This window comes from Petromyzon marinus, chromosome 18 (assembly GCF_048934315.1).
Source record: "Petromyzon marinus isolate PM22_M1 ecotype Great Lakes invasive population chromosome 18, UKy_Petmar_22M1.pri1.0, whole genome shotgun sequence".
Taxonomy (NCBI): domain Eukaryota; kingdom Metazoa; phylum Chordata; class Hyperoartia; order Petromyzontiformes; family Petromyzontidae; genus Petromyzon; species Petromyzon marinus.
The window spans coordinates 11,731,117-11,750,080 of NC_133684.1; the positions used below are offsets into that span (position 1 = coordinate 11,731,117).

An 18,964-nucleotide genomic window follows, 5' to 3' on the forward strand; every position below is an offset into this window, starting at 1 on the left:
TTGCTGCCTTTCACTGGCAAGACCGCCTCAGCATTACTTAACTCAGCCCAATTGGTCTCTACGGTCAAAGACGTTGTACTGTCCCCTGACGATATCCTTGTCAGCTTCGATGTGGTCTCTTTGTTCACGAAGGTCCCAGCACCTGATAATATTGAAATAATTGAAAATTTGGTCCAACATGGACTAGACCCCGATACACCTGCACTGGTTAGGCACTGCTTCAACAATACCTACTTTAATTGGAATGGCTCCTTCTACAAACAAAATGAGGGTACCCCCATGGGATCCCCCTTGTCACCAGTGATAGCCAATATTTTCATGGAGAAATTTGAATCAGACGCCATCCAGACTTCCACCCTCAGACCTTCCCTGTGGAAGAGATATGTAGACGACACTTTCGTCATTTGGCCACATGGCCTCCCGGCTTTGAACCTTTTCCTAGACCACATTAATTCCAGACACCACGCCATCAAATTCACCATGGAAGTGGAGAAAGATGGCAAGCTGCCATTCTTGGATGTTCTGTTTGAGAGGAGACCTGATGGCTCATTGGGACATTCTGTCTACAGGAAACCCACCTACACAGATTCCTACTTGAAACCTGATTCCCACCACCACACGCAAAAGAATTATCTCATCAAAACGTTATACCACAGGGCTCATTGCATTTCGGACCAACACCACCTGACCAGTGAATTAAAACATGTACATCTGGCCCTAAAAAGGAATGGATAATCTGACCGTACCATCCCCCAAGCTGTTTCTCCCTCCATACAGAAACAACCACTTGATACTCCGATCAAAACCATCACACTACCATATATAGCAGGCGTTACTAAAAAGATCTCCAAAGTTCTAAACAAACACAAGATCCTGGTCCAGTTCAATACAGTACACAAAATCCGTGACCTGATCCCTTCCGTGAAGGATGTCATTCCTGACTTACAGTACCCCGAAGTTTACAAATTGATCTGCACCTGTGGTGACTGCTATATCGGGGAGACGAAACGACATGTCTCTGACCGAATTTGAAAGCACAAATCAGATTTGAAACACAGCAGAATGAATTATTCTGCTGTAGCTGATCACTGTTACAACACTGTGGGTGATCACGATATAATTTTCTCCGATACCAAGGTTCTTTGCAAACCCACGGGTTTTTTTTATCAGAGATGTGTTCACGAGGTAATTCAGATTTACAAACACATACAATTTCAACCAAGAGGATGGTTTCAAATTAAGCAACCATTGGAAAGATGTTCTGAATCAAACCAAACATTAAACTAATTTTCAATGGTACAGTATATTTTTTCAAGTAGTAGTATCCCAAACTTTCGCAGCTGTTTAAATTCCCTTTTCACACCATCAATATGTAAACTCCCCCCTCCCTCCTCCCCTCCCCCCCTCGCCGACCTGCACATGTTCACCCCCTCTACACCGTTCATCATGCCAAGTCCGCCAATTAAATGCTAATTTTTATGCTAATTCCTTTGTCAAGGCGCTCTGTTTCCTCTCACACAGCTTAAAGGTCGCGGTCTGAGCTTGGCTGTGTTCACTCCAGCGCTGTCCTCTAGACAGTCTGGTCCCTTCACCTGATGAAGGCCACTTGTGTTGTGGCCGAAACGTCGTGATTTTTGTCGTTTTATTTTTTACCTACGTGACTTTACCGAATAGAACCAAAGAGTATGGATCCTTGCAGTCACGAAAGCTTTAAATCTAGAAGAGAATTTAATTGTTTTATATTTGTATTATTTTATTGTTTCCCTTCTACGTGACTTTACCGAAAGAACCAAGAATATGGCCAGAAATTCTTTGTGACGAGAATCCTAATTTGTCTAAGGCACAATTGTGCCGTCAACTAATCCTTGGGGTGCCCCTGTGGTGCTGGTGAAAAAGTCAGACGGTAGTCTGAGGTTCTGTTGACTTCCGTAAACTGAACAAGGTATCGGTGGCTGATGCATATGTAGTGACGTAAATGGTGTCACTAGGGTGTTCGTGCCAGCTACTGTTACAGGAGTGCAACTATGCGTCTGGAGCCTCTCTCTAGCACCAGAGTAAGTACGGCATGTCAGCCAGCCCTAGGGGGCATAGTCCTGGTGATGGCCTGAGAGGCAAGGGAGGATGTGGTAGCCTGAGTGGGCATGTGATGCTCGTTCGAGATCCTTCGGAAAAGGTCTCGAAGGGGGCGTGCCTGAAGGCGGAGCGAAGCTACGCTCAGGAGCATAAAGGGGCAGTCCCGAGAGTGTTCTCGGTTCGTCTGTGGAATCAAGCCTGGGTCCCGCGTCTTGTGGTCTCCATGTCTTCGTCTAGAGTTAACTCGCTACTCACATAGTTAGCCACATCACCTACTATAGAACCTGAGTTACGTTCAGTGTTACCCACTAGGGAAGTTGTTAAATAAAAGAGTTGCCTCCCAGTCCAGAGTGTGTGCCTCCGTGTTGAACACTACACATACCCGCTTCCGGGCATGGACAATTCGTTGGACGCGTTGTTGGGTGCTAGTTTTTTTCCTACGCTAGATTTACTGTCCGGGCTTTGGCAATTATCCCTGGATGAGTCATCTAAACCGAAAACTCTATTCCGTACGCCTCATGGACTGTATCAGTTTGTCTCCCGATGGGTTGCATTCGGCACCTGCCACATTCCAGAGCCTCATGGAGTTGGTTCTGGCAGGCCAGCAATGGGACTCGTGCCTCATTTATTTGGATGATGTGATCGTGTTTGGTTGCACATTCGAAGAGCATTTGCAGTGGTTACATATGGCGTTATCCAGGGGTGCGCTCTGCTAATTTGAAATTTAAGCCCACTAAATGTCATGTATTGCAATCCTCTGTACAGTACTTGGGACATTGTGTGCACTTCCTGAATAGCAACAGACCCCGACAAAATGGCATGTGTGCGGGATTGGCCAACCCCAAAGTCTGTGGGCGAGGTGCAGTTTTGCCGGGTTCGCGTCCTATTATCGACGCTTCGTTCCGCAATTCGTGATCGTTGCAAAGCCCTTGTATGCACTGACTGCTAAGATCCAGAAGTTCAAATGGGGAGAGGAAGAGGTTGCATTTGTCGCACTACGCGACTGCCTCTCCAATACAACCCTTTTGGCATATCCCGATTTCCCCCTGCCCTTCATCTTAGACACGGACGTGAGTGACTTAGGTAAGGAGGCTGTTCTGTCTCAAGTAAAGAACAAAGTCGAGAGGGTCATCGTCTATGGTAGTCGCGTTGTTGCCGGCTGAGCAACAGTATTGTGTAACCTGAGGGGAGCTGGAAATGGTCTGTTTTATACAATACAGGACCTACCTCTATGGCAGGGACTTCGTGGTCTACACTGACCATACGGTCCTGCAGTATTCTCTGCGGGTAAACCAACCTTCTGGCCAGCTCTCACGCTGGCTGGAAATACTACAAGAGTACTCCTTCCAGGTGGTCTATAGGAAGAGAGCAAGACACAATAACGCGGACGCGTTATCTCGGCTGCCTTGTGGGGAACTGCGTGCATGTGTGTGTCTAGCAGAGCGTGGTGTAAACCATTTGCATCTGTGTCGCCGGCAGTTGTGGCTTCGCTGGGGGAAGCAGAGCCTACTGCGGTGCATGTGCATAGGGACAGCAGACTGGGGCTGTGGAATGGGGACAGCTGCAGATGGAAGATGGTTCGTTGTTGGCTTTGCGGCGTCGGGCTGAAACAAAGCGGGATACTCCTGCCTCGGCGGGGGTCTCGCGGTTCGTTAACCACGACGGAGACTTGTTGCGGTGGGATGGGGGTCACCCAGCATCGGTGCCTGGTGGTCTCCAATTCCCTACGGGGTAAGCCGGCGCGTGTGGTGCATGACAATAAGCTACTGCACCTTGGACGTCGCAAGATGCGGTTGATTTTTTTCGCTAGATTTTTATTAGCCTGGAATTTTCGACTGATGTTCATCACCTGGTCATGGGTTGTAAAGAGTACACCTAACCCCCTTGCAGTCCATCACGGTGTCCCATATCAACGAATTGGTCACGCTATATATCCTGGGTCCCTTTCCGTGTTCATAAAGGGGTAACACATTTCTCCTTGTGGGGGTGGAATATTTTACCAGGTGGCCAATGGCTTGGCCGTTACCAGACCAGACAGCTGCATCCATTGCTGATTTGTTACCACTCGGTTACATGTTGGACAAGGGTGCCCCAGAGCAGCTTTTCACTGACCAGGGTCAACAATTTTCATCTAAACTACTGCGCGAGGTGTGCGATGCATTGGTTATTAAAATATTAGAATGTCCCCATACCACCCTCAAACGGATGGAATAGTAGAACGCTTGAATTGAATGACAACATCTATGCTCTGTCTAGCAGTGAATGAGGCACAAACGGACTGGGACTTGCATGTCCCAGGGGTTCTGGCAGCATACAGGATGGCTCCACATGCCTCTATGGGGTTTTCCCCTTTTTTTAAATGTATGGGCGGGAGCACGAGCCCCCCATAAAGGCTCAACTAGGTACGGCTTCAGGGAACCAAATACGGGACGTGCCCGTGCTGCTGCAGGTTACGCTCAGGCAGGTTTTGGAGGCATGTGCCACGGCGAAGGAAAATACTGCCAGGACTCAAGCCGCAAATGAGAAGAGAGCAGGGCGGCGTGAGCACGTGTTTGCTTGGGCTGTCGGTGACAGAGCATGGCTGCATTGTCCGTAAGGGCCGCTGCGGACATCACCTAAGTTTCCCCGGCCGTGGCGGGGACCGGTCGAGATTGTGGAAGTGAATCGGCCTCAGAATGTGAGAGCACAGGTGCGGCGTCGCCATTGGTTTTTCCACCCATGGTGCATCAAACAATACGTCCATCCCCGACCAGATATCTCATCTCCATACCCTGTACGGCCGGGGTCTGGTGTCCGACGTGTCAGGGCGGTCGTCCAAATTGTGTAACCCAGGAAATGCATTGTGCCGCCCACGGAATAAGACCCTCTTAGTCTTAGATGCCCACGAGACTCCGCCACATGCTTTGGACCGGCGTCACGGACCCGGTCGAGAACTTTACAGCTGCGATAGCAGCTGTCCAAACCACGAAGTGGACTTTCGATTCCCAAGGCCAAACATTTTTTTTGTGCGTACCCCGGTGCGGTTGTTATTGTTCGTTTAAGGTGGCTTGCATGACTAACTCTCGTCATATTGCATTGTTGTTGTTGTTGTTTTCTATAGTCGAGCGGCTAGTTCTTTTCAACGCGGATGTCTTTTGTCATTCTGCCCTAAATTTTAAATTTGTCTTTTTTTAAGTCTTGGTATTAGCCGGGACAGCCACAGTGAAGGAAAAAAGTATTTGATCCCCTGCTGATTTTGTACGTTTGCCCACTGACAAAGAAATGATCATCTTCTTTGGTTCTTTCGGTAAAGTCACGTAGAATGAGAATAAAATAATAAATTGATAAAATAAAATAACACAATAATATTCTCACGACGTTTCGGCCACAACACAAGCGGCCTTCATCAGGTGAAGGGGGCGAGACTGTCTGGTAGGACAGCGCTGGAGTGAGAGAGCCACGTTCAGATCACGGCTTTTAAGCTGTGTGAGAGGAACAAAGAGCCTTGACACAGGAATTAGCATAAAATTTAGCATTGAAATGGCTGAATGATTAGCTTGTGACTGGTCACAGAAATAGCTATGTTAAAAGTTAAAGCATACACATCCGCAGAGGCACCCATTGTTAAAAGGAATTAGCATAGAATTTAGCATTGAAATAGCTAAGTTAAGGCATACACATCCGCAGAGGCACCCCTTGACAATGGGATTAGCATAGAATTTAGCATTGAAATGGCTGAGTGATTCGCTTGTAACTGCTACAGAAATAGCTACGTTGAAGTCAGAGCATACACATTCACCGAGGCACTTAGTACAAATCAAACAGGAGAATTTAGCATTGAAATAACTAGGCGAATTTAGCATTGAAATAACTGGGTGATTTGCTAGTGACTGGTCACAGAAATGACTACACATCTGAGCTATTCACAGTACTATATAGTGAACCAATAAAAACTAAAATATAAATTACCTTCATGTTATCAATAAACTCTATATTCTCCAATCAGCTAAGCTACCAACCATAAGTCGTTATATATCACAATGCTATATGGCGAAAAAATGGGTGGATTCTTACCCTCAAATTTCCGTACCACGGATAGCTATGGGCCCCGTTCAGACGGACGAGTTCGTCCATGGTCGGAACAGAGGAGGGGGAGAGAGACAGCTGCGAGGCCCTAGTATGCTCCATGTTGTAAACCATACCATTAACCGTGGTGTGAGAGGTATTAAGAGGCAATGCTGGCGAAAGAGCTGCGGTCTGAAGGACATCGTAAAATTACAATTAATTAAGAACAGAAATGTTAAAATTACAATTAATTAAGAACAGAAATGTTAAATCATTTCTGTTCTTAATTAATTGTAATTTTACGATGTCCTTCAGACCGCAGCTCTTTCGCCAGCATTGCCTCTTAATACCTCTCACACCACGGTTAATGGTATGGTTTACAACATGGAGCATACTAGGGCCTCGCAGCTGTCTCTCTCCCCCTCCTCTGTTCCGACCATGGACGAACTCGTCCGTCTGAACGGGGCCCATAGCTATCCGTGGTACGGAAATTTGAGGGTAAGAATCCACCCATTTTTTCGCCATATAGCATTGTGATATATAACGACTTATGGTTGGTAGCTTAGCTGATTGGAGAATATAGAGTTTATTGATAACATGAAGGTAATTTATATTTTAGTTTTTATTGGTTCACTATATAGTACTGTGAATAGCTCAGATGTGTAGTCATTTCTGTGACCAGTCACTAGCAAATCACCCAGTTATTTCAATGCTAAATTCGCCTAGTTATTTCAATGCTAAATTCTCCTGTTTGATTTGTACTAAGTGCCTCGGTGAATGTGTATGCTCTGACTTCAACGTAGCTATTTCTGTAGCAGTTACAAGCGAATCACTCAGCCATTTCAATGCTAAATTCTATGCTAATCCCATTGTCAAGGGGTGCCTCTGCGGATGTGTATGCCTTAACTTAGCTATTTCAATGCTAAATTCTATGCTAATTCCTTTTAACAATGGGTGCCTCTGCGGATGTGTATGCTTTAACTTTTAACATAGCTATTTCTGTGACCAGTCACAAGCTAATCATTCAGCCATTTCAATGCTAAATTTTATGCTAATTCCTGTGTCAAGGCTCTTTGTTCCTCTCACACAGCTTAAAAGCCGTGATCTGAACGTGGCTCTCTCACTCCAGCGCTGTCCTACCAGACAGTCTCGCCCCCTTCACCTGATGAAGGCCGCTTGTGTTGTGGCCGAAACGTCGTGAGAATATTATTGTGTTATTTTATTTTATCAATTTATTATTTTATTCTCATTCTACGTGACTTTACCGAAAGAACCAAAGAAGATGAATCATTGCAGTCACGAAAGCTTTAAATCGAAATAAAAGAAATGATCAGTCTATAATTTTAATGGTAGGTTTATTTGAACAGTGACAGAATAATAAAAAAAATCCAGAAAAACGCATGTCAAAAATTTTATGAATTGATTTGCATTTTAATGAGGGAAATAAGTATTTGACCCCTCTGCAAAACATGACTTAGTACTTGGTGGCAAAACCCTTGTTGGGAATAACAGAGGTCAGACGTTTCTTGTAGTTGGCCACCAGGTTTGCACACATCTCACGAGAGATTTTGTCCCAGTCCTCTTTGCAGATCTTCTCCAAGTCATTAAGGTTTCGAGGCTGACGTTTGGCAACTCGAACCTTCTGCCCCCTCCACAGATTTGCTATGGGATTAAGGTCTGGAGACTGGCCAGGCCACTCCAGGACCTTAATGTGCTTCTTCTTGAGCGACTCCTTTGTTGCCTTGGCCGTGTGTTTTGGCTCATTGTCATGCTGGAATACTCATCCACGACCATTTTTCAATGCCCTGGCTGAGGGAAGGAGGTTTTCACCCAAGATTTGACGGTACATGGCCCCGTCCATCGTCCCTTTGATGCGGTGAAGTTGTCCTGTCCCCTTATCAGAAAAACACCCCCAAAGCATAATGTTTCCACCTCCATGTTTGATGGTGGTGATGGTGTTCTTGGGGTCATAGGCAGCATTCCTCCTCCTCTAAACACGGCGAGTTGAGTTGATGCCAAAGAGCTCCATTTTGGTCTCATCTGACCACAACACTTTTTTAGTTGTCCTCTGAATCATTCATATGTTCATTGGCAAACTTCAGAGGGGCATGTATGTGCTTTCTTGAGCAGGGGGACCTTGCGGGCGCTGCAGGATTTCAGTCCTTCACGGCGTAGTGTGTTACCAATTGTTTTCTTGATGACTATGGTCCCAGCTGCCTTGAGATCATTGACAAAATCCTCCCGTTTAGTTCTGGGCTGATTCCTCACCGTTCTCATGATCATTGCAACTCCACGAGATGAGATCTTGAATGGAGCCCCAGGCCAAGGGAGATTGATAGTTCCTTTGTTTCTTCAATTTGCGAATAATCGCACCAAATGTTGTCACCTTCTCACCAAGCTGCTTGGCAATGGTCTTGTAGCCCATTCCAGCCTTGAGTAGGTCTACAATCTTGTCCCTGACATCCTTGGAGAGTTCTTTGGTATTGGCCATGGTGGAGAGTTTGGAATTTGATTGATTGCTTTTGTGGACAGGTGTCTTTTATACAGGTAACAAGCTGAGATTAGGAGCACTCCCTTTAAGAGTGTGCTCCTAATCTCAGCTCATTATCTGTATAAAAGACACCTGGGAGCCAGAAATCTTTCTGATTGAGAGGGGGTCAAATACTTATTTCCCTCATTAAAATACAAATTAATTGATACAATTTTGACATGTTTTTCTGGATTTTGTTGTTGTTATTCTGTCTCTCACTGTTCAAATGAACCTACCATTACAATTATAGAATGATCATTTCTTTGTCAGTGGGAAAACGTACAAAATCAGCAGGGGATCAAATACTTATTTCCTTCACTGTAACTAGATTCAAAGCTTTCATGACTGCAGGAATTACTCCGTGTCTATGTTTTGTCTCTCTCTCAAATTTAGCAATCTTTGGAAGAACGTAATCAACCAGGTGGGGTGTTGACTGTTTTGTTGGCTGACTGTGTTGTATTGCATTATATTTCCAAGTTGACTATGTTTGTTTTCTCATTCATTTATACCTGATGATGGTTGCTTGTGTTGCAATCGAAACATCGCATTCTATTATTATTTAATTTATTTCTACGTGACTTTACCGAAAGAACCAAAAACTATCATCTATCCTGAACGCATGCTTCATTTGAAGTATTACATTTCTGGGAAAAGCCCTTCCAATTTTACTAAATTTTGTTTTACGCGCGTTATTTTGAAGAACGCATCCCTTTCGTGAAAAGCGGCACCTGTACTTAGTTATTCGTGCAATATATTTTTTTTATTTGGCGACGGTCTACTAAGTGGATATTACGTGGCAGATTTGATTTACAGTTTATAACCATATTGAAACTCTTGCATAAGTTCAGACTGGTAATAATGTAGTTTATTTTATATCTACGTGACTTTACCGAAAGAACCAAAGAGTTCTGGTAATAGCATGAATGCTTAAAAATGTAATGTAAAGCACACTTGCATCTTCTGCAGCAGAAATCAGGACAGCAATGACTCTCAACCACAGAGTTTCTCGACAATATTTTAACATCAAGGATTTAAGGGACTTGGATGCTCTGCCATTGCGTACAGATATACAGCAATCCCTCGCCAAAAGTGGATTTTCCAATTGCGGAATTCATGTATACACGGTTTATTTGCATACCAATTTACCAACCGCGGCCTGGACATTTGAGTATCCACGGGTACGCCCGCAGTGTGTAAATAACGCACACGTGCACGGGTGCACACGGGTCCACAACACACATTTACAAATTTCACGAAGCCGCGGTTCTCCTCCATGCCACAGTGCCACCCGTGGCGCTGCGGCGTAGATTATCACCTGTTCGTCTGTTTTGTTGCGATTCTCGCAGCGCATAGGCCATGTCGCATCGCAACCATACAGGGGAGGTGGTGTACCGAAACTTACAAAAATGCAGCAGCCATCCATCCTATTTTTTTTTAAGAACCAGCACAACCAATTAAAGCTGCCAGCACCACTGATCCAGCCAGCAATGCCACTGTGCTTGCCTTCTCACCTGCCTATACATGTCATTGATGACCCGGAGGAAGTGGGGTGAGGGTGGGCTAAGCCTCTCCCTCCTTCTAACCAAGCCTTCCCCATCATCTCATTGTAATCATCATTAATATTAAAGCTATGTGAAGTCAATGCAATGCTTACTTATGTTTTATTATGTTGTGTAATGTCCTGTATTTTATTGGGTTTAGTTAATAAACAGGTAACTTAGTTAAGCTATGACGAGTCTGACCATGGCCGTTGGTTCCCCTAACCCCCTATTTCCCATAGACCCCTGTACTTTACCAACCGCGGATTTGCGTGGCCTTTTCCAGGAACCTAACCCCCGTGGTTGGCGAGGGATTACCGTATAAAGGTTACACGATGGATGTGGAATTAAAATATCAGGATGTAATTATGGCACAGTAATATACACGTATGTAAACGAATATTATTTAATGAAATAGAATAATGTTTTTGAATTTTCAGTTTGTTTTATCTTTGCAGTTGCTTACAAATTCTTCAATATGGAATTGTTTTTTTCCAACAGTCGACATTTGTGAGACAAAGAACCACTTCACGTCGGCCCCACTGCAAAATGTGAATTGGCTGCAACACGTTGCAGATAGACATCAATAATGCAGATGATGCCATGACGAAGCTGACCTTGTCAGGTAACACTGCAGGGCCAACATCGTAAAGGTTATGTACATGAGCGAGGAAGTCGTGTTGAAACAATATCGCTTGTATCGGTGAATCCAAGGCTCAACTTCATCCGGAGCTGTCCGAGGCTGAGCCCTGAGAAATATTTATGCACCTCGACTTGCATCATAAAAAATAGTTTACAAGGGGCAGATCAGATCGGAATCAATATTTGTTTAAATACACACAGTATTTGTAAATCAAAGAGAAAATTATTTCAAGTTATCAGTTCAAATTGGTAAAAATACCAGGTGGCTATTGATCAGTTATGATTTTATAACGCAAGATTTTCAAAGTGGAATACTTAAAAATGTCCGAACTGGGACACCGAAATTTGAGCAGAGGTCCCTTTGTCTAACAACTTGTTGCCCTTAATCAACATGTAATAAAAGCCTTCCACTCTATACCAGTCATGCTTTCTTCCAGAAACGAACATCTTTGTCACACACCTACCCGACTAAACGCATCTTCTGCATAAAAACACGTCTAGTGTACGTCAGCCACTGGAACATGTATAACAAGTATTTCATTGCAGGTGTTTGGCTGAAAAGCTCACCAACAATTTCAGTGTGGGGGCATACAACCCTGGCATTTTACACGAGAAAATATAATCTGCGTGGACAACCTAATCAATGGTTCTTCCCGTTACCTGCCGATCGGCACTCCTAGTATCTGCAAGGCCACAAATAACGTGGAGTCACTGTAAGGGCACTTAAAGCATGCTATTGTCCGCAGTTCCTTACGGAAAGCAAGGCGATACATTCATCCTATAATGGGCAATAATCTACAGTAAATAATGACAAGATAGTGATGCATGCAAGATCATTACCGCAATGGGTGTTGGTTGGGGTGGCACCCTTTGAAGCTGGAAACCACACAGGAGATGGCAGAGAGCCGACGGCGCAATAGCCACAGACGACAATGACGATAAAAAATTGCGCGTGATGTTCAACGACATTTGGATTGTTAGCTCTTCCAGTGTCTCCGCTGACGTCTTTGCAACCACATTGCACAGCACAGTTTATATTTATTGGCCGCAGCTATTGCGGGTAACAGCCGAGGAATTGCATCGTATGCTAGATTTAAATTATCTGCAATCTCTTTCACGGGTAAGGGGAGTAATCTTCAACTCCAATGTTGCTTATCTGCAACGGGCTTCCTTCACACCATCGCAGATACGTGTTCCACTGTATTACCGTTTGGCTCATTCTCCAATGCATTACACAATAATGTATTCTCCAGGAAGGATTCACTGAGATTCAAAACACTTTTTCATGAGGCTCCTCCTGCATTGCGATGTTTGGCCAGCTCCCCTTTACATATAAACTAGCAGCCGGCACGTTCTTTGGCCGCGTCCGTTCGTCTGCCCCTCTCACCCTCCAGTCAGTCAGCAAAACTTTTTTCCTTATAGATTATGTAATTATTCCTGCGGGAGGAAACCAGGGTAGACAGACCAATACATATAAGATGAACTGATTCAAACCCATCTTACCATGCCTATTTTGCTTAAAAAATAATGGATATAGACATAAGGTACAGTGTTTCTTGTACAAACCCAACTGATGTTACTGCCACCATGTGAAAAATTTCATGAAATTCGAGATCTCAAATGGCGTTTAAGTTGCTAATCAAACTTGAGTTCAATTTTGATTTGAAGCTTTCGTGACTGCAGGAATCCATACTCTTTGGTTCTTTCGGTAAAATCACTTTGAAAAATAATAATAGATCACGACGTTTCGATCGCCACACAAGAGGACGACCGCTTTTGGGCGATCGACACGTCGTGATCTATTATTATTTTTCAACATGACTTTACCGAAAGGACCAACGAGTATTGAGTTCAATTTGATGAGAAGTGGATGTTGTCAACAAGCAACACAGCACGAGCAACACTGAAGCTATTCTGTAAATAGATGCAAGCTGGGTTTACGCATTCCTAAAGTATAGCAAGTACTTGATTTGAAGCTTTTGTGACTGCAGGAATCCACGCTTTGGTTCTTTTGGGAAAGTCACGTAGATAGAAAATGGATAGATCATGACGTTTCGATCGCAACACAAGCAACCGTCATCAGATGAGACAAACACAGCAGGAGATCTGCTGAAGCATCTGCAGTTCTGCTGTGTTTGTTGAAGATGACTCCCCTTATCTGTGATGACGGTTGCTTGTGTTGCGATCGAAACGTCGTGATCTATTCATTTTCTATCTACGTGACTTTACTTGAAGAACCAAAAAGTATAGCAAGTACGGTATTAACAAGGCCTGATTTAAAAATAATAATCATCAATAACCTGATGATTTATAAAATTATACTTTGTTGTAATGCTAAGTAGCTTTAAGATCCAAACATTAATTATCATTCTGAATTAACATTTCTTATATATTTTTATCATACAATAATAACCCCAAACGTAGCAAATCACTTATAATCATGAACGTTCCAAAAATATGCGTACACAAGCAGAATAAACACTTCACACCTGCCTACAAAACATATTTTGGCAGACTACATTTACTGACAGTAAACATAATTCCTTGATGTCACACACACACCATTGTATGCATGTTGAACTTCTTTCGCACAGTATGTAGCCAACCGTGCTAATCGGAGGTGCGTGGGAAGGACAACCGTTGTGTTTGCTTCAACAGCTAAGGGCCGCACAATGGTGTGATCTGTACCACACTCCATATACCAACCAGCATGCTGTTGCATGAACATCTCCTACTGGGATAATGAAGCCTGCGCACACTCACTACAATTCTATACACACAGACGTCTAACAGGGCGAATGTAGCATGCTCCATCTGCTGTGCCTTCCCGTACAAGGCTAATGCAGTATGTTCCGTACGCAACAAACTTATACCGTCACGCACAAGGATGTTGCATGCTGCTTACTCTCCCTTACCTGAATGAGATGTGCCACCACTTCCCATTTTGTCTGTACATTCCCTCCATAAACTAAAGCAGCAGCCTGCTCCATCCCTGGTGGAGCGCGAGTATCTCAACATGTCATAATAAATCTGCCTGCACTGTCTGACAATCCTGCACCTGTCCATACCACTCGTGAAGCTGCCGTTTCCCATGCAGTCCTTCTTCCTGCCTGTGCCAAGGAAATGTAGCCCATTTCTTCCTGTACCAGAGCAATGAACTCCCTCCCATGTGAGAGCAATGATGAGAGCTGCTCCCTCCTTTGCCGTTACTCTCGCTCCACACGTTAGCGCAATGAATTTACTCCCCCTCCAGTAATAACAAAGCTGTTCCAAATAAAATAATAAACAATACTTATGAGCGCTCTTCATCCATGGATCACAGAGCACTGTGCACAATATGCATAAAAAACCCAAAAAGCATAACCTATCAAATGTTCTAATAATAATAAAAGGGCAAGAGCCTGAAGATAAAATGAGGTGAAAGCCTTCTTGAATAGGAATGTTTTAAGTCTAGACTTAAACAGCTCAATTGAAGCTGAATCCCCGATGTGTTTTGAAAAAGCGTTCCAAAATAGAGGGGCCATGCATGCAATAGCTCGGTCCCCCATGGAACGGAATCTCACCGCGGGAATGCAAAGGTAATCAAGATGCGCAGACCAATAAAACAATTTCCCCTCTGGCCAGCGCAATGGACCCTGTAACTTGTAACCGCAAACTATTGACCGTTTCCTCCTTAACATGCACCACTCTCTCTCTCTCATGCCAGAGCAATGGAGTTGCTTCCCCCCCTTACCAGATGTATCCAAGCAAGAAGGCTCACGCGCTTCTTCTCGCGTTACAAAATAGAAGCTGCTCCCGGACCCCATTCAAAATCCTTGCTCCCAACGTCCCATGCTGTACTTATGATGCTGCCTCCCGGGAGACTATGTGATGAACTGCCTCTGTGCCCCATGACAGCAATAGCATGTAAAGCCCTGGGCTCGTCCACAAGGGGCTTCCACTCTGCTGCTCCACACATCTCTTCTTCCCCGGTGCTCTCCGGTTATCAGAGTTGACCGCATACGGTGCAAAAGAAGTTTAACATCCAACATACATGCTTCTTCACTCAGTCCACCTCCTCCCATACCTCTCCTTTTCTTCCCCAGTGCTCTCCATCCAGTCCCCCTTTGTTGCTTGCCCTGTATTCCTTCGTGCACCCCGGTCATTCTTCCCTTATGCCCCTCCCCCAAACAAGTATGATTTATATATTCGCAGACTAGAAATGCGACCGCATCTCAAGACGGTGCAGAGGACAGTGGGACTGGGTGTTCCGTGGAAAGGATGTATAGTAATTCGGTAATTTAATTAGAGACAGTCTTGAGTAGAGGAAAAGAGGAAGGTATTGAGCATTGTATTGATCAGTGGCAGTCAACAGGGCGGATGGCTGGGGAGAGTTTCAGACTCTGGGGGCAGCAGAGAAGAGCGATCTCTCACATTCCCCGAAACGTGACCTATTTTTTTATTTTAAGTATGCATGTTAAAATTCTCACACACCATACGTAGTCAACCGTGCTAATAAGAGGTGCTATCGAAGATTGTGATGAGTTGTTTTTATTGTGCTTGTGCACCACTGCCGACACAGGATCATCATTTGTTTAATTTAGGGTGCCATTGGTGGTGAGATGTTATCTGCCTCGCCTGGTATGCAGGAGTCCGTGGGTTCGATCCTGACCATGACGCCTGTATACTTGGAGTTTGCATGTTATCGCCGTGGTCGAGTGGATTTATCTCCGGGTTCTCCGGTTTTTCCCTCCACATTTAGAAGCAACATGCATTTAGAGTATTTGGCTGCTATAAATTTCCACGTGATAAGCCACTTCGTTGAGCTATCACTTGTGGCCAGGTCGCTTCTGAAAAAAGTGAGCTTTGCCTGCTAAAATAAAAATAGTTTAGTTAGTTTTGACAGAGATTGCTTTCCACTCCTCTGTGCCTCACCATCATAGCACACTTCTCACTACCATAGTTGCAGGTGACCGAGGACTATAATAAGCAGGGGAAAACCCCCCATATATTCCAGGCATCAAACAGTTTTGAAGATTAAAATCCAGATATCAATCTTTAAAGCAAATACTCCCCTTCATAGCATTAAAAAGGGAAAGTTCCTGGATCAGATGGTATAACCGTTCACATCACAGAAGCAGGGCCAGTTGTTGGAACAAAATTTATGGACCTATTTACTAAACGTGTGCACAGAAATTAAATTATTTAATCATTCATCGATAAAAAAGGGAGATTAAACCAACTTGAAGAACTACAATTCGCCGCCTTATTTAGGGAGCGGTGGTGCAGTGGTTCGCACACTGCAGCGTCAACCCCTGTGGCCAGATCAATATCCAGCCAACGTCAGTGGCGAGTTATCTCTGAACGGGTTGTGGGTGGGCCCCACGTTCACCAAACTGCACTGTCCAGCGTGCTGAAGCATGGTCACACAACCTCCATGACTGACAATAGCGTGAGGAGGCCTTCATTCTGCAGTGGACTGACAATGTGGTTGTGATGTAGCTCTCTTCACGTGTATACCAACTGTTCACGTGAATCACTGAGACCAGAATTACAAATTAGAGGTCAGAAAACCGTGAGAGGAAGCTGGATTTCGGAAGTGTTTTTCTACCATCGATCACCCATTCCTGGGATTCTGAAAGATACTAATATATAAAAAAACAATTATGCGTAGCATTGTTTGACTATGTAAAAAAGCAATTGGGACTAGACGTAGATGCGGCCATTCAAGGTTTCACAAACCTCGATTGCATGAAGAGCGTGATAAACGCCAACACAACACGTTCGACAATAACACGGTAACCTTAAAAGTAAACATACATAATAGGCAACGTTCCGGGCAACGGCCCATCCTCACAGCACGTAACAAAACACAAATTTCGAAGGGGACCCAGGCAAGGATCACATTTCGCAACTTATTCAGTGACACGAGTCTTCCAAAAAATGTATTGGGAGGAATGTCGCCAACCAGTTAAACAAACGTTCACCATCTGTGATTTGCTAAACGACACGTCATTGTATCAACCAGCGGCAACGAACAACGACAACATGATTTAACCACGTAATAAAGAGGCCTGCAAAAGTTGAGCTCAACATAAATAGGGTGCGAAATAAATCCTTGCTGTCAAGTAGAACAAGGATCACAAACCCAATGAAGATACTGTCGGGGCAACACGAGTGGACCACACAGCGAGCGTGTGTTTACCTGTTTACTTATGGCAGCTATTATCGATGGTGTGCCCGGATTAAAATTATGAATTAAAGAGGTTGACGTGGGTTGACGCTATTTTGGAAAAGTGACCTTGGTAATGAACAGCAAACACAGCAATGCGCCGAAAACACGAGCATGCGTTTCACCATCAATGCGCATGCAAAGAAGGCCTACTTATGACAAACGGGTGAGAAACAAGGGATTAGCATTGGAAATAATGCGACAAAAACGTTGCGAAAGTGTGAAATGTAGCTATTTTGCACGATTGTGGATTGCACCGAGCAACACGAAGAAGAGCGCACGGATCGCGAGAGACATTCTCCGTGTAGCCTTAACAGACTGTTGGGGCAAGTGCTGTAAGCGAGCACTTATGAAGGTCGACACGGCACACGAGGGGGTGGGTGGCTTACACCACGCAACGCCACCTTTGTCTCCCCCAGTGGCGACAATTTTACACACCGCACCAAGGAAATCATTTGAGGCTGAGTCGACGTAGGGGAGGCCAAGGACTGGTTCAGATAATCGTCACCGGTGTTGGCCGTTTGCGGGAATCGAACTCGGGTCGCCGGGTTCTTTTTGCGCAGCGTGCTAACCGCTGCACCACCGCTCCCTCCAATACACACAGGTTAGCGACATCACATTGAACCATGAGGAAAAAGTGAGCGGGTTCAGGCAGAACACGTCACGGGCAAGACATTGACGAGGAGGTGGCAGCAGCCAAAGGAAGCAGAACAGCCGAGAGAGGGCAGCTGCCGCGGAGATGGAGCGACGCGATCAACTGATGAGTGCAGCAGCTGAATGGATGCCGAGGGATGATTATGTCCTATCGTGCTTGCCCCCGTGATCGCGTGCTTTATACTTTCTCACCCCCGAGTGCCCCTCATGCTTTCAACAACATGCTCTCCGCGCTCCTACCAATCTCCCCGAGTGTTTCTCTCCCCGTGCTGCTGGTGAAACTCCGTGTACCCACCCACCCATGACTAATCACCGCATCCTTCCTCCATGCCTCTACATCTGTGAAAAATAGCTTTATAGCTCATCGTATTCCTGCAGTATAAACATTCTGATGCGATTACCCATATGCCTGCCCGGTATTTCCAGCGCGATCCCTCACGCTTCTCGACTCTCCCCTCACGCTTCTCACCGCTCACGGGGGCCACGCGTGCTCCATGCCTCCGCGCTCTGTGGGTGGCGGCAGAAACGCGGCGGCCGCGGAGGAGTCGAGAGGACAGCGACAAGAATCGGGCAGCGTGTGCCCGGGTACCGTTGCGGCCGCGCCAACTCGTAGTAGTCGCACTCAAAAGTCAGAGAGATAGGCGGCAGCAAAGAGGAGAGAAGAGAGAGGGGGAAAGGCACAGGGGAACCCCTCGGGGAGCGAGACGGGCACCGCGCGTATGCGGCGCGGCGCTCCCACCACTGTACGCGGTGGAGACTCTTCCCCACCAACGCCTACGCGCCTGATTATTGGTCAACGAAGCGCGCGCCCTCCGCCAAGACGCCTCTTGATTGGTCGACGAGACCCGTGCGGGTTGACAGCTTGAAAGGATTGGGGGGAGGAGGCGGGGCTATAAGGAGAGAGGGCGGGGCTACATGGTGTTAAGGGCGTGGCTAAAGTTAAAAGAGGCGTGGGCTAGACAAATGGGGCGGAGAAAGAAACAGTGGGTGGTGCTACAGGGTAACGGGGGGGGCAGTTAAATATGGGGACGTCACACATCCGGCCCTATGTACGACGTCTCTTCCGTCGCACGCTTGCTGGTCGGCCATGTTGGTAAGGGACGGCCGAGGCGGCTCGTGTCGTGCCCGGTGCTGTGTTCCGCACTCTGTTCCGTCAATTCGGCGTGGCCGCACGCGTTTCAGGTGCGCTAGAACGTTGCAATTAATACAGCGGAGTCTTCTCAATGGTAAGACGGTTGTTCGGTGTATTTAACGGCACTCGTCTTCCCTTAA

The 18,964-nt window shown here is 45.6% G+C and overlaps 2 protein-coding genes across 4 annotated transcripts in view; one reads left to right on the plus strand and one right to left on the minus strand.

The window, feature by feature from the left end:
- Positions 1-18,512, minus strand: part of CHST10 (carbohydrate sulfotransferase 10) — an 83,535-nt gene extending 65,023 nt beyond the window's left edge. The window contains exon 1 of one of the 2 annotated variants that reach the window (XM_032956732.2): positions 18,432-18,512. The gene's annotated coding sequence lies outside the window, so the exon portion shown is untranslated. Of the gene's footprint in view, positions 1-18,161 lie in introns of both variants that reach the window. The other variant, XM_032956730.2, reaches the window with a different exon arrangement.
- Positions 18,513-18,732: 220 nt separating this feature from the next.
- The window catches only part of AASDH (aminoadipate-semialdehyde dehydrogenase), a 62,503-nt gene continuing 62,271 nt past the window's right edge, over positions 18,733-18,964 (plus strand). Inside the window, exon 1 of one of the 2 annotated variants that reach the window (XM_032956723.2) lies at positions 18,733-18,918. The gene's annotated coding sequence lies outside the window, so the exon portion shown is untranslated. The remainder of the gene's footprint in view (positions 18,919-18,964) is intronic. The other variant, XM_032956722.2, reaches the window with a different exon arrangement.